Below are 15333 nucleotides of genomic sequence, written 5' to 3'. Positions count from 1 at the left end.
CTATTAAAAGGTTATATTACTCCTTATAAAAATGTTATTAAATAATTGAAGAATTTATTTTTAATATCAAATTCTTGGACTTCTTCTTTGGTTCTCATTTATTAAGCCGAGATGTTCATTCGACATCCCAATGTGAAGGCTATGTGTAAGTATGCATGTCCATCTTAATTGAGCTGAGAGGTTCATTCTACATCCCACTGTGAAGGCCATGTGTAAGCATTTGTGTCCATCCTAAAATAAAAATAAAATATTTTCTAAATAGAAAAACAATGTCCGTTATAATAAAAAAGAAATAAAAAACATGCTATGCATATTTAATTAGTTGTTCATATGGCCTAATATAATTTCATGTAAAGCAATTAGAAGTAAAAAAAGAATATGTGAATTAGATGTTTAAACCTTATACTTTTCAAAAATATTTTAACACCTGATATCAACTTCATATATATATATATATATATATATAAATGTTAAAAGAAAACATTTAAATGTTGTATAGAATTAAATATCAATGTGGGTTAAGAATAAAATATTTAATATGAATTAAAATTAACGTATACTTAAAAATATAGGAATAACAACATAAACTAGTTTAATGTGCACTTATAAAATGACTCAATGCATATGTTATGTAATCTCTAAAAAATTTGAGAATACAATTTAAAAAATAAAAAATTACACATTGTTTTTCATACTTCAAATTAAGTTTGCACTTGAAAATTTTTGATGACTCTCTATTCATGTTAGATCTGTGGTTAAAATGAATCTATATTGGTAAATAGTGTTAAAATAATTATTTATCTTCCTATATTTTTTATTGTATATGTTGATATCTTTTTAAAATTCCTAATATATTTAACATTTATAAAAAATTAACAAATATTTTAAATTAAAACTAAAACATAGTTTAAAACCCAGGGGAATCTTCATGAAAGATTCATACCTGTGAGTGTCACTGCTGAGACAAATATCATGAGTAACAACAGCAGAAGGCGAGGCAAAGAGATTCATTACTGTACTCTTTGCCATGTGAGTGTTGTGATGTTGAGGATTCCCGATGGCTTCAATGGAGCTAGCTAAAATTTTACCAATTGGGTAGATGATTTTAATAGTATAATTGTGGAAGATGTCACAAAATCTGATGGTATCTCAAAATTGTTTAGCAAAAAATAATTAGTTTGATTATTTGTTAAAAATATCTATTAAATATTTTAACTATTATTTTTTTTTATAATTATTAATATTATTATCTAAAACTCTTTCATCATCTAACATTCCATCCAATAATACAAACTAATACGCAATGGCGGCCAGGGAAATTGTTCTCAAAAACAAACTGAAGTTACGACGTAATTAAAAATTTTAGCTTGCTTAAAGGGACATAATATTGTTAAAGAAGATGCTCGTGGTCGCTGCTATTCTCAGGAGGTTGTTCTCTTTTATTCGCAATCTCTATAATAGTTAACCCTTGTAAACTTTTCACTAACCAAGCCCTTTAACATATTTAAAAGAGATATAACTATATCATAGAGAAGGTGCATAATTAGTTCTTGAGAATCATAACGCATTCAAATTCATTTGCTTAGTACTAATAATAAATAAAATAAAAACCACTAAATGACAAATCTGTATAAAAATTTGCAAATTGAATAGCATACAATTTCACAGCATTTCATTTTTTTCTTACAAACATTATTGACCAAAGCATTCATACCCCACCAATCTCCAACATCTTATTAAACAAATTGTGCCCAACCACATGTAGGTCCTAACTACTCCAACTGCTCCGAAACCATTTTATTTTAAATCGTCGTTATCACGTCATTTCAAACACAAGCTCGCAATGTCAGCCGCATAATAGATTTTCCTAGCTCAACTCACACATATTAAACACCAGTTTATCATTGATCATTTTAGTTGTTGGAACTTGGAAGAGACGGGCGCACAGTACTTTAGTCCATAGGTTGCCATGGATAAAGCTATGCGCGCGGACTAGGTGGTTGTAATGGTTGTCACGTCTAGACAATGGAGAAACCCCACACAACAAAAGTTGAGACATAGACCAGCTAGGGTTTATGCGGATATTCCATTGGCTTCTTAAGTTGAATATGGACTTCATGTAGTGAACGCGTGACCGCGATACCATACCAACACTCGGCTATAATAATTCTGGATACGTTGAATATGGACTCCATGCAGTGAACGCGTGACCGCGATACCATACCAGCGCTTACCTATAATAATTCTCGATACGTTGGTTTTTTTTCCTAAGTTGAATCTTTCCTTGACATAATTTTTTTAGGTTATTTTATCTTCACGTTTGAAAAGGAAAAATGCAATATATGTACCGATATTTTCTTCTTTTTCTTTTTTTTTTTAATTTTCAAATGTAGTATTGTTTTATAAAATTTTTTGTAATTTTCTCAGAAACTAACCCATAATGACATCAATTGGCAATGGTTTTTTTAAGACCCTAAGTAAAAATAACGGAAAAACGATAGTTTTTTTTTTAATCTTTTTGAAATTCCATCAAATATGAATATATATTATCATTTCGAAACTTCAAAATTATAAATATTTTTCTTTTAACGGTCTTAAAAATGAAAAGTTCAAAAAATAAATGAACCAATACAATAAAATAATAATTATTTCATATGAACATCATTAAAGTGTTTCTCCGTGGATGGTCACAATTATAACTAATCACGAGTAATAAAAATATGCTTCATCCTAATTTGAAAATGTCTTCATGGTGATAAGCTACAATTATAACTAATAAGGAGTAATAAAAATATGCTTCATCCTTATTTGAAAATGTCTTCATGATGATAAGCTTTATTTATGAGCAAAAGATGAAATTAGTGATGTGTGATTCGCATGTGATAGGGAATTGTTTGTCTAGATTCCAAGCTACAAAGGACTTGGCCACTCAAAGTTGGTCTAAGTATCTAAGTTACCAGAAAACAAGAAATTACCGAGCTACAAAGGATTTGGCCATTCAAAGCCGGTCTAAGTGTCTAAATTACCAGAAAACAAGAAATTCCGTAACCCAGTGTTAAAATGCTATTATTTCCCTCCCATATATCATGTGGATTGATGTTTATGGAATAAAATCGTACTCACACCCCTCGTGGCCTACAATGCAATGACCAAATGCTCATCCCAAATCAAAGCCATAATCAAAGGAAATATTAGATGATTTTACTGTGCATAGATGCGATTAACAAAAATTGCAGAGGAACCACTTACTTGGATCACTTTCAGAGATGAGAGCTGCAGAATTGAAATAGCAGGAAGCCCCCTGATGCTCCCAGTAACTGTTAAACGCAATGGAGGCATGGGAGGCCAGATTTTCTCGCAAGAAGCACTCTGGATTAGGCTATATTTTAGTGCAGTCTACTCCTCCATAACCACGTACCCAATCTATTGCGCTCTGCAACATGTCATGAAGTGACTATGGATATGTTATACACCACTTTGCCACAGCTCCCTCTGCTCAACACTCAATATACCCAAATACTAATACATTATTCCAGTGGGGGAAATGACTGTGTAACTAATACAAGACATTTGCCTTCCTTCCTGAATTGACAGGTAACATCCATAGATTCTTTGGGGAAAAACAAGAGAATTCATGTCCACAGAAAAGACAAACTGAATATAATTCAAAACATATGGGAATCAAATTATTCATTCAATGCCGAAGAAGAGACGAAATTCAAAGATTCAGAGTTGTGAGGGTTGCTGCTAAAACACATATCATGAGTACCAGCAGCACGGGGCGAGCCCAGAGACTCATTGCTGTACTCTTTTCCATGTGAGTGATGTGATGTTGACGATTCCCGTACATTCAGTGCTGAAGAAGAGAAATGTATTCTTGGACATAGTCAGTTCATTAATTATGCGTGAGTCTTATATTAGGATTTAGTTCCTACATTTTAAGAGTTTGTTCTAACTCTCCTATCTCATATTTACTTGTAAACTATATATTCTTGATGCTTAATGAGAAAAGTGTAGAGCATTCTGCCAAAGGCACTCTCCAGGTGAAGAGCTTTATCTGGCCTGCTCAGTTTAATGAATATATCTTCTGTCTTCCATTTTTAACATAGTATCATAGCTTTAATGTGGAGTGAGTCAAAGCCTGAGTTCTTTGGTGATTGAGAGTGCCTAAGTGGATGTATTGTGGCCCTGAGTGATATGAAGGAGGCCTGGTAGGGAAGAGGCAAAGTGTTGATGTATAGCATGAGGATTTTTTTTCTTTGAGGATAATTGTTGCAGCGCTTGGATTTATACAAGGAATTCGCGCTTTAAAAAACGCGCTTATTAGTGTTTACTCTGAACGTTTCCCGTCAGCGTGCCCAATAAGCGCGGACCTGACACCAGGATTGCGCGTTGCGGCTGTTGAGCTGGTAGATCGCGTGAGATCGGGAGAGATCGGATTGCTTGAAAGGACCAATCTACATATTGACTGCCGAGCAGTTGAGTAGGCGGTGCAACGTGGTCGAGCCGGCGGAGTTGGTAAGTGTTGAGGCAAATCTGCTGGTTTCGTGGCTCCCATCTGCATCAGGAGACTGGTGGATCCTTGAGTTTAAGCCGGAGACATTGAGTCGTGGTCTATGGGGGAAACAGTGAAGTGTGGTGCCCTCGTTACAACTCCAACGTCGTTTGTTCAACACCACTACTACCATTATATTGGCCACTCTTTGTTTGAATTGCGGATGCTCCACCATTGTTGATAGAAAACCACACCGTGCAGTAGGAGATCTGCAAGCACTGTTGCAGTTCAAAGTCGACATTAGCGATGATCCCTCTGGTCGTTTACTGTCATGGAAGGGCGCCAAATGTTGCTAGTGGTCGGGGGTATCGTACAATAGACAAACCGGACACGTCGTGGGGCTTTTGCTGCCGAGGCTCATACTTAGTAATTCAACATATGCATATATGAAGGGCATAGTCTCGGAGTCATTGGGAGATCTTGATTTTCTTGAAATATTGGAACTGTCGGGCCTGCAAGGGCTAGCTAGATCCATTCTATCAGTGCTTGGCAATCTCACGAATTGTGAGCTGTTGGATTGAGTGGTGGTGCCTTCGCGTGTGAGGTGTGGGAGGTATTAGATTCTTGTGCACGGAGTGATCAAATTGATCAAATATTTGTTTGCGCGTGGAGCCAGTTGAGAAAGCAGCGTGACGAGGGCAGAGTTGGTGCAATAAAAAAAATGGATACCTGTGGGGAGGAGCGACTGCAAGTATTTCTGGTTTCCGTTAATACCCGTCTTTGAAATTGTTTCTTCTCCTTTGAATATTTTTAAAGGGGTTGTAATATCTTTGAGAGGGAAAGTGTTTGGGGCGCATTTAAAAATGGGGTCGTTTATTTTGAAGAGGGTTTCTATATCCTTAAAAAGGATTTATTTTTTGAGCATCCATTGGAAGGAATTGTTTTTATAGAGAGAACACCCATTTCTTTTTGAGATCGCTCCTGGAGATACATCCGTTTTTAATTGATCGAGGTCCATTTTGTTTTTGAGGTAGCACTGTCAAGATGAATAACTAGATGGCATAAACATATATGAACGAGAGTAATAAGCTCGACGGATCCAATTAGTCTAATTGAAAATTTAAGTTGCAGACCTTGCTTGAGGGGAAAAACACATGGGCAATTGCAAGCAGTGATGAGTTGAATCGACCATAGCTACAGGCGGAACAACAAAAACAATCGAGGACTGGGAAGAGAGGAAGAACAAAGAAAAAGTGTTGTTAAAATTGTAAGTGAAATATTGCATTATCCCTCACATCCGAGAATGTAAATCAACAAACGACATTTGGATAACTCTCAAGGACCCCTACGAGATCAAAAACACAAATCGCCTGTTGTTTCTAAAAAGAAAGATTCTCTCAATTAAAATGGAGGAGAATGAATCATTGGCTGTGTTCATCTCTCAAATCAAGGATTTCAAAGCTAAGTTGGGTGACATAGGGGACACAATGTCAAACACTGATCTTGTCACAATTACCATGAATGGTATGACTGATGACTATCAAAAGTTTATCACATGTTTGAATGCCAGAGAGAAAGCCCCCAAATTTGAAGAATTGACAGGGACCCTGATGCAAGAGGAAGAAAGGTGGATGACTCTGAAACCCCAGAGTTCAGATCTTGCTTTAATGGTGAAGAATAAGCCCTTTAGAGGGAAGGCAAGTGCAGGACAAAAAGGTGGAAGTACACCAAAAGGAAAACCACCTCAAGGTATGTCTTCAAATAGAAGTGATCAGGGACCTAAACGTTTTTATTGCGGTAGAGTTGGTCACATTGCTAAAAATTGCCATAAGAAGAAGCTTGATGAAGGTCGACATAGACATGAGAAGTATGCAGGGAACTTTTCCGATGAAGATCAAAATAAGAATCTTATATTGTTTGTATCTCATTCTGCATTCTCTGCTGAGGATGATGAAGGAGAAACTTGGTTTGTGGATTGAGGATCTTCCACTCACATGACAAGTAACAGACATTGGTTTGAAAATTTCAAAGAAACTAGGAGTGGTGCTAATATCTACCTTGGTGATGATAGAGGGTACCAAATCAGAGGGTATGGTAATGTTCTTGTCGTCTTTCCCGATGGAAATATTAGGAATATTCAAAATGTAATGTATGTACCGTGAATAAAAAAGAATCTGATCTATGTTTCTATGATAACAGACCAGAATATTAAGGTAGAATTTTTTAAGTCTTATTATGTTATTAAAGATCTGCTAGATCATATGAAGCCAATTGCATAAGGTATTCTAGTAGGAGGATTGTATAAGCTGAATGTCAGAAGCCGACTACACTAAGCCTTGACTTCAAGAGTTATGACTGCAAAAGACTTATGGCATCAAAGATTTGGTCATATCAATTTCAATGACCCGCTGCTACTTCAAAAATGAGGTATGGTCGATGGTCTTCCTGTATTAAATAATGTTCATGTTGGTTGTGAAGCGTGTGCTCTTAGGAATATGCGCATAGATGATTTTCCTTTAAATTTAAATAGAAAGAAGAGAGATATAATATATCTTGTGCACACTGATTTATGTGGGCCAATGAAAATGAGGGCATTAGGAGGTGCCTATTATTTCTTATTATTTTTTGATAATTGCATGAGATTTACTTGGGTATATTTTATCAAAAAGAAGAGTCATACTTTTGAATATTTTAAGGAGTTTATAAGCATGATTGAAAAACAGACAAGGAAATTCATCAAAATTATCTTCTCAGATTAAGGGGGAGAATACAAGAATGGTTGTTTCATGAAATATTACAAGGACCATGGGATAGTTCAGTAGTTCATAGTACCCCACACTCCTCAACAAAATGGGGTTGCAGAGAGGAAGAGCAGATTCCTTGTGGAGTGTGCTCGAAGCATGTTAGAAGATAAGAACCTGTCTAATGACTCTTGGGTAGAAGCAATAAATACTACAGTATATTTGAAGAATAGGAGCGCAACAAAAAGCCTTGATTTTAAAACTTCATTTGAAGATTTATTAGGTTTTAAGCCTACATTTAATCATTTAAGAGTCTTTTCCTCCAAAGCTTTTGCTCATGTTCCAAAAGAGGATAGAAAGAAACTGGATTCAAAGGCCATTAAATGCATTTTTATTGGGTAATGCACAAAGTTTCAAGCTTATAAATTGTTTAATCCCTCTACTCATAAAGTGTTTGTACGTAGAGATGTAGTATTCCATGAGAAATTTGATGATGGAAACCCTGATAGAAGCAATGAAGAATGGCACATGATTTTTCTAGTGGAAGATGGAAGTGATGAAAGGGACAACCATGAGCAACAGCAGCAACACCAACAACAAAAAAAGGAAGAAGTGGATGGTAAAAATGCAGGTAGCAGACCAGGTCTACCAAGCGATCATCAAAATAGATTTTAAGCCAGTTCACCATTCAGGAGATCAGGTAGGCAAATTCAGTTTTCAGCAAGATATAGGGATCATGCTCTTATAACTAGTATGTTAAATGTTGTTGATCCCTCTAATTATAAAGAAGCAAGTCAATATAGTGAATGGAGGGCAGCCATGGAAGAGGAATATGAGCCAATGCTTAAAAACAAAACCTGGGATCTAGTTGAACTACCCAAAGGAAAACAACCCATAGGTTGCAAATGTTTATACAAGCCTAAATCTAAAGTAGATTTGAACATAGGCAAACATAACCCTAGGATGGTTGCAAAGGGGTAGTCACATAAAGAAGGCATAGAATATGAGGAAACCTTTGCCCCTGTAGCTAATTTAAACAAAATTAGAATGTCACTTGCTTTAGCTACCAAACATCATTGGATGATACACCAACTAGAAGTGAAATTTGCATTCTTAAATCGGGAATTAAAAGAAGAAGTGTATTTAATGCAACCTGAAGGGTTTGTTAAATAGGGGAAGGAACAATTAGTCTGTGGATTGAAGAAAGCATTGCATGGACTAAAACAAGCACCCAGGTCATGGTATGATAAAAATTGATCCATTTTTCCTACAACATAGTTATAAAAGAAGCAAGAATGACCCTAATCTGTATACCATGTTTGATGAAAAGAGGAAAATTGTTTTGATTTCTTTATATGTAGATGATCTTATCATTATAGGAAATGTTGATGAACTCATTAAAGAAATCAAAGAGATGATGTCATAAGTTTTTGAGATGAAAGACCTTGGAGAGTTACACTATTGTTTGGGTCTTGAAGTCTGGAGGGATTCTTGCCAGACTTTTCTGTCTCAAGGAAAGTATGTCAGAAGCTTATTGAAAAAGTTCAGAATGGATCAGTGCAAAGCCGCCTCAGTGCCTTTACAACAGAATACTAAACATGTGAACAATGATGGTTCTAAGGAGGTTGATGCAACACTGTATAGACAGCTGGTTGGGAGTCTAATTTACTTGACTACAACTAGGCTGGATTTAGCTTTTGCAATCATTGTATTGAGCCAATTCATGCCAAAGCCTCTTGAGAATGTTTGGGTTACAATAAAAGGCGTCTTAAGGTATCTTCAAGGAACCATAGACTTTGGTATTAAATATAATGATTCATTTGATGTTAGATTACAGGTTTCTTGGACTCAGATTGGGCCGAAAATCTAGATGACTGACGATCCATAACAAGTTATGGATTGAGCATTGGGTCCAGGGTCATTACATGGAGCCACAAGAAGCAGAACATTGTATCCTTGTCTTCAGCAGAAGTAGAGTATCAAGCAATGTGTGAAGCAACGTGTGAGCTAGTTTGGTTGAGGAGACTTCTCCATGATGTTGGAGACGAAAAAAAGATGCAACAATTATCAAATGTGCCAACCAGAGCTCAATCAAACTTGCAAATAATCCAGTGTTTCATAAAAACACAAAGAATATTGATACACAGTTTCACTTTGTTAGAGATAAGGTTCAGTCAAAGGAAATCCATATTGAATATTGTAGTACTTGTTACAATGCTGCAGATATTTTTACCAAGCCTCTTGGAAGAATTAAATTTGAGTTATTTAGGGAGATTTTAGGAGTACTAATGAACCCTTTTTCCATTAAGGGGGAGTGTTAAAGTTAATGGAGAAATGTATTCTTGGAGAGAGTGAGTTCATTAGTTATGCGTGAGCCTTAGATTAGGATTTAGTTCCTACATTTTAGGAGTTTGTTCTAACTCTCCTATTTGCTTGTAAAATATATATTCTTTATGCTTAACGAGAAAGGTGTAGAGCGTTCTTCTAGAGGTAGTCTCCAGGTGAAGCTCCTCACTTGATAGCTCCTCAGTTTGATGAATATATCTTTTTTCTTCCATTTTTAACAAAGAAAATCAAAGATTCAGACCTGTGAAAGTTGTCGTTGAGACAAATATCATGAGTACCAGCAGCGGAGGGTGAGGCCATAAACTAATTTTTGTATTATTTACCATGTGAGTGATGTGATGTCGACGATTCCCAATGGCTTCCATGGAGCTAGCTACAATTTTACTAATTGGGTAGATGTTTTTAATAGTATAATTGTGGAAGATATCACAAAATCTAATGGTATCAAGAAATGGTTCAACAAGAAATAATTGTTTGATTATTTGTTGAAAGTGATTATTACTTGTTTTAACTATTAGTTTTTTCTTAACTATTAACTCTTAATCTGGTGATATAAAAATCTTCAATCATCTAACATTCTATGTAATTGTGTACACTGGTATAGAGTAGTAGCTCGGGGAGTTGTGCTCAGAAAGAAACACCTTACGACATATACTTACGACATATATTTGTTTGGCATCTCTAATACAAAATGGAATATGGTTCAAAATAAAATATTTAAAAAATAACTTTGGTGATATAGATGAGAATATAGTAAGTATTAATTAGGTTATTAACGTTATTTTAAATGACATGTTACACAAATTTTAAATATTTATCATTTGTCTTATAGTAAAATGGAAAGCATTTTTATTTCATTATTTGAAAAGTCTCCTAATGTGAGAATAAATAAGATGGAGTAAAAATTTGAATAACACTTTTGGAGGTTGATCATTGAAATAAAAAAATCATACAAAGTAAAGGGATGGTAATGTTGGCGAAAGTTTAATGTAAACTACGTTAAGGTGGGGCATCACCACGGATAAATACACGTGTGAAGAAGAATAATTCATAACGATATTTGGGTAAATTTTAAACATTATGCTGAGGAAAAAGAAGTTTCATAAACTCCAATATAAAAAACATATAGGAAATTTTGTTGATTGAGAGGTAACTTGTAAATTATAATTTCAAAAATAAAAGTTATTCACTGTGGATGTTTCTTTTTCACTTAAAATAGATGAATGCAATTCATGGTTCATAAATTCATTCTTTTTGTTCATATTACATGTCATAGAGGCTTGTTTGAAACATATTATGAGAAAACTAATGGTGCTATAAAGCCTGTTTATGCGCTGATAAATGCCATGAAATAAAAGGTTATTCTGATTTGTGCTACTTTCCTAAGTGGTCATGTGAAATAAATCAATAAAGTAGTATATATATATGAGGGATGAAGAAAAAAATGAACTCAATTTCAGAATTTATGAAGCTAGGTTTTCATGTGAAGGGCATACACGCCATTACAACAATATAGTAGAAGGAATAAACTAGCATTTGCACCTTATGTTGCAAAGGAAATGCCGTAAGGTATAGAGTGGGGAAGAATAGCATAGAGTGGGGAAGAATAGGTAATCAAATCCGTCAAAATTAAGATTAAATTGATCTATTAATTTTTCATTTACATACACTGAAATCATATGCAGCGTGGGATAAGAATCTCAAGTTATCATTCAGATAAATTTCTATAGTCCATGTTCTATTTTAAATATTTTACTCTTTTGTCATAACTGGAAGAATCTCAAGTTATCATTGAGATAAATAAATCTCTATAGTACATACTCGTTATATATATATATATATATATATATATATATATATATATATATATATATATATAGATATGAATGAAGATCTCTGCTATGATTTATATTACTTTCTATAGTCCATGCTCTATTTTAAATATTTTACTCTTTTGTCATCACTGGAAGAATCTCAAGTTATCATTGAGATAAATAAATCTCTATAGTACATACTCATTATATATATATATATATATATATATATATATATATATATATATATATATGAATGAAGATCTCTGCTATGATTTATATTATTGTGGCAATGCCATTTTTCTCTCGCAAAGTTGCATCCATTGGTTTTTTTTAAGACATTAAAAGAATCTAGCTGCTATGGTTTGTTATGATCGATGGGTTATCTTTCATATTATATTGTAGATGATGTTAGATACATTAAATCATTTTGAAATTAACACGGACATGCCGTTGGCATTGATTAGCGGCATATGCTACAATAACTTATCTTCATTGAAAAAGAGGTTGATGTATTGATTGAGAATCTCTCACACTAAAACTTCTTGAAACATGGCTTGAAACACCATGTGTTAATGATGTTTTTATAGAAGTTGCAACAATGAATGTTGAAGGCAACATGGATGTTGTAGAAAATAAAAATGTTAATGAAATTTCCATGCAATACTGTCCTTGAGAGACAAAATATTTTTATGATTTATTTTGGAACAAATTGATGAAGAGCAAGCTATGGAAGGTGACATGTGGTAGTCGTTTACATACAAGCCAATTTTTGAAGAAATAGAGGATGTGCATGGACAACTTGGAATAATCAAACAGTTGCACCAGCCAATAAAGACATTGAAATCTGAAGCTTACAACAAAAAGACAAAGCTAAAGCAATGAAGAAAAGAAAAGGAAATCCAACTGATGTAAAAAAAAATTAAATTGTAAGCATAGCTTAGACTTGGACCAGAAAATATCTTAGTTTAATTTTATTTTTTTGTAATTAAAGGGGAGTGTTGCATAAAATAATTTCAACCAGCCATTTAAATAGGAGACAAATGTTTGTTGGAAATCTTCTAAAATTTTATATCGGAACGATCTCAAAACATACAGGTAATGACTCATTTTCTTCGGTCAAGGATAGTGTGCATTTGCATGGAGTGCACAAAACAATTACAAGTGATAAGTATATTTATTTTCAAAGTGATTGGTACATTTTTTCCCATTTGCAAATCGATGGTACAACAAACATGGTAAATAAAGTTCTAAAAACATGTTGCAGATAAATTCTGGAGAGCATATAGACAAAATGAAATTTAACTGGTGTCAACAAAGTACAAGAAAACCACCCCTCCTTATCGTACAGAGTTGTAAACTTAGTGGAAGTACCAATATGAATAGGTCAGCAAAGGTTTCAAAGCCTCTAAAGCTCAGGAAGGATAGCATGAGTACTGTGTATGCGAACACAGTTTAAGCTCAAGAGGGATAGCTCTTAAAGAGCTTTACCACTAGATGTATAAACTTTTATGGAAACAAGCAGGGGCTTAGCATAAGGTGTTAAGAGGTTTGGCCCTTGTCCCTATGCGCGGGCACTGTAACCAAGTGTCAAGGATGAAAGAGCCCAATCTATCTTCTTATATGCATGTGTTGTGGGTCTAGAAGTTAGGGCTCAGAGGAGCATGGAGACACATGTCTTATAAACCATATGGCCAGGAGCCATGTCCACAAGCACATGCAAGAGAGGTCCTAGTAGAATAATGTCGCGAACTGTTAGCGCTGACCACGTGTCCCAGAGATTACGATGGGAGGCTTGACAAATCCACCGGGAATGAATTGTTGAGATGACATGGCGGGTGGGGTTGGTTGTTCAACGATTGGCACGGTGAGGCGGAGGACCCCCCAAAACACTTATAACGTGAAATTTGAACTTACTATGCAGCAGAGGACCAAGCAGGACCCCCAATTAGTGTGGCAAGTGACTTGGACTCAGAGCCACGTGACATCCTGGAAGGTAGACACATGTTACTTGAATTCGGGGGTTTTATGGTCCCAAGTGGACTGGATCTAAGTGACACATGGCATACCTAGTCTGGGGCCATGTGGAGGGTGACATCACCCCGGGACCATGAACCCACGATTTATGTTGGAGTGAGGTGCAACCTCGCTGAGATTTAGTCCCCAGGGTGATGTGGCACGGCGAGAGTCACTTCTTGTCGACATCAGCTCATTATCCAAGAAGTTGACTTAGGAACAACCCTTTTAGTACTTTGAAGCTTTCATGCCTCAATGGCAAGTTTCTCACTTCCAGTGATAGGTTTACGTCAATGGCCTTCGACCGAAATATTTTATGTGCTGTTCGACATCAACTCATGTATTCACATCACGTGAATTGTACTGTAGTACCTTGAGGGTCATTATCATTATCAGTGATTCCTCTCGCGCCTATTAATAGCTTACATCATTGGTTACTAATCAGGTGATGTCTTTCCATGTTCGACATCAGAACATATTTTCACATGGATCGACTTGTACTTCGGGTGAAGATTGAACGAGTTTGAAGACCCTGGATCTAGTTTCATCCATCCAAGCTGCGATATATTCAGGAAAATAAAGACATCAAATGTACATCACAGCTGCACAGATAATCATCCAAACTAAAGGATGATGGCTCTACCAGAATCATCAGTCTGCCACACAGACGATTTTCTGTCTTATGTACATGAGTATGAATTTATAAAGCCTTGCATGGGAATGCCTGCCTCAGCTAGATCATGAAAATATTATGAAGATAATGTATTGTACTATATCTTATTACAGGTCACCTTCCAATTCGAAAAACCTCGGATCCTCATTATAAAGCATTTCACCTGACATCAAAAGGATTTACGACCTCATGCTTTAGGGGGAAATTGTTATAGACATATTTGGGCACTGCAAATCCAATCACATATGTCCATAAACCAAGGGCTCCTAAACACCTAAAGGTGTTGTTTCATACCCTAAAGGAACAAGGTCAGCTGATTACATCATCTCCCAGAAGTTCTCCATGAAAAACTACTCAGAATTGGTCAAAACAGGACCATACATACTGCTCCATGCATAGGGTGCAATGCATACTGGAAAGCCCTTCTGTAGGGTGTGATGAGAGAGAGCAGACAAATGGCAGAAGTAGTTTGCTAGGTGGAAACCCAGAGAATCTTCTAGAAACTGCTCATATGACACTTGCCTCTCTGAATTCACCCAGGGATGAGTAAGAGATCTAAAATCTTCAAGTGGAACCAAGAACTATCAGTGAAATGACACTAATCAAAATCCCAAAAGTTGACTCACTCTCCTATAAACATCTATATATAGATCCCTCATCCAAGAGATCCAGAGGCTGGAATTTTGCAATTTGCAAGGAAGTGTTGTTGGTTTCTCTTTGAAGCCATTGTTGGGTGATCTTGTTTTTTATGAGGTGAAAAGGGCTTTCAAGCTAGGAGGATGATGCTGGATCAGACAGCTTGGTTGTAATCCTCTCTTATACTACTTCTATCAATAAATCTATTTGAGTTTTCCTCCATATGCTTGTATATCTCTGAATCTTGTATTTGTATATGCATTTATATGGTTAATGTACATCTAATCCTACATTGTTTATGGTTATAGATCTCTATGCTTTGATGGTATTTTTCCGCCTTGACTCTACAGGTGTTCTTTGAAGTGGGACAAGTGAGAAAGGAGTGGTGAAAGTGCTATCAAGGGAGAGAGGAAACGAGCAAGGAGACTAGCGAAAGACTGAGGTTGGTACTCTTTACTTCTCTCTCATATATCTCTCATAAAGGAAAACACAAGTAACTTTAGTTTGTTTGTTTCTAAGATAGCTACCCATCCTAGTGGGACTAGTAGCTCTGAATGGACACTAGTTTTCTTAATAACAACGTCGTGCCCAACACTTAGATTTGATTTATTC

General features: G+C 35.6%; 1 pseudogene; it reads right to left on the bottom strand.

The window, feature by feature from the left end:
* Positions 1-3100: 3100 nt before the first annotated feature.
* LOC149248518 (glucan endo-1,3-beta-glucosidase 12-like) lies at positions 3101-9908 on the bottom strand (annotated as a pseudogene).
* Between the last annotated feature and the right edge of the window lie 5425 nt (positions 9909-15333).

Source organism: Pinus tabuliformis, chromosome 7 (genome assembly GCF_031772625.1).
Source record: "Pinus tabuliformis cultivar Carrire ecotype Pingquan chromosome 7, CPIR1, whole genome shotgun sequence".
In the NCBI taxonomy this organism is placed as follows: domain Eukaryota; kingdom Viridiplantae; phylum Streptophyta; class Pinopsida; order Pinales; family Pinaceae; genus Pinus; species Pinus tabuliformis.
This window is presented reverse-complemented; position numbering and strand designations above follow the sequence as displayed.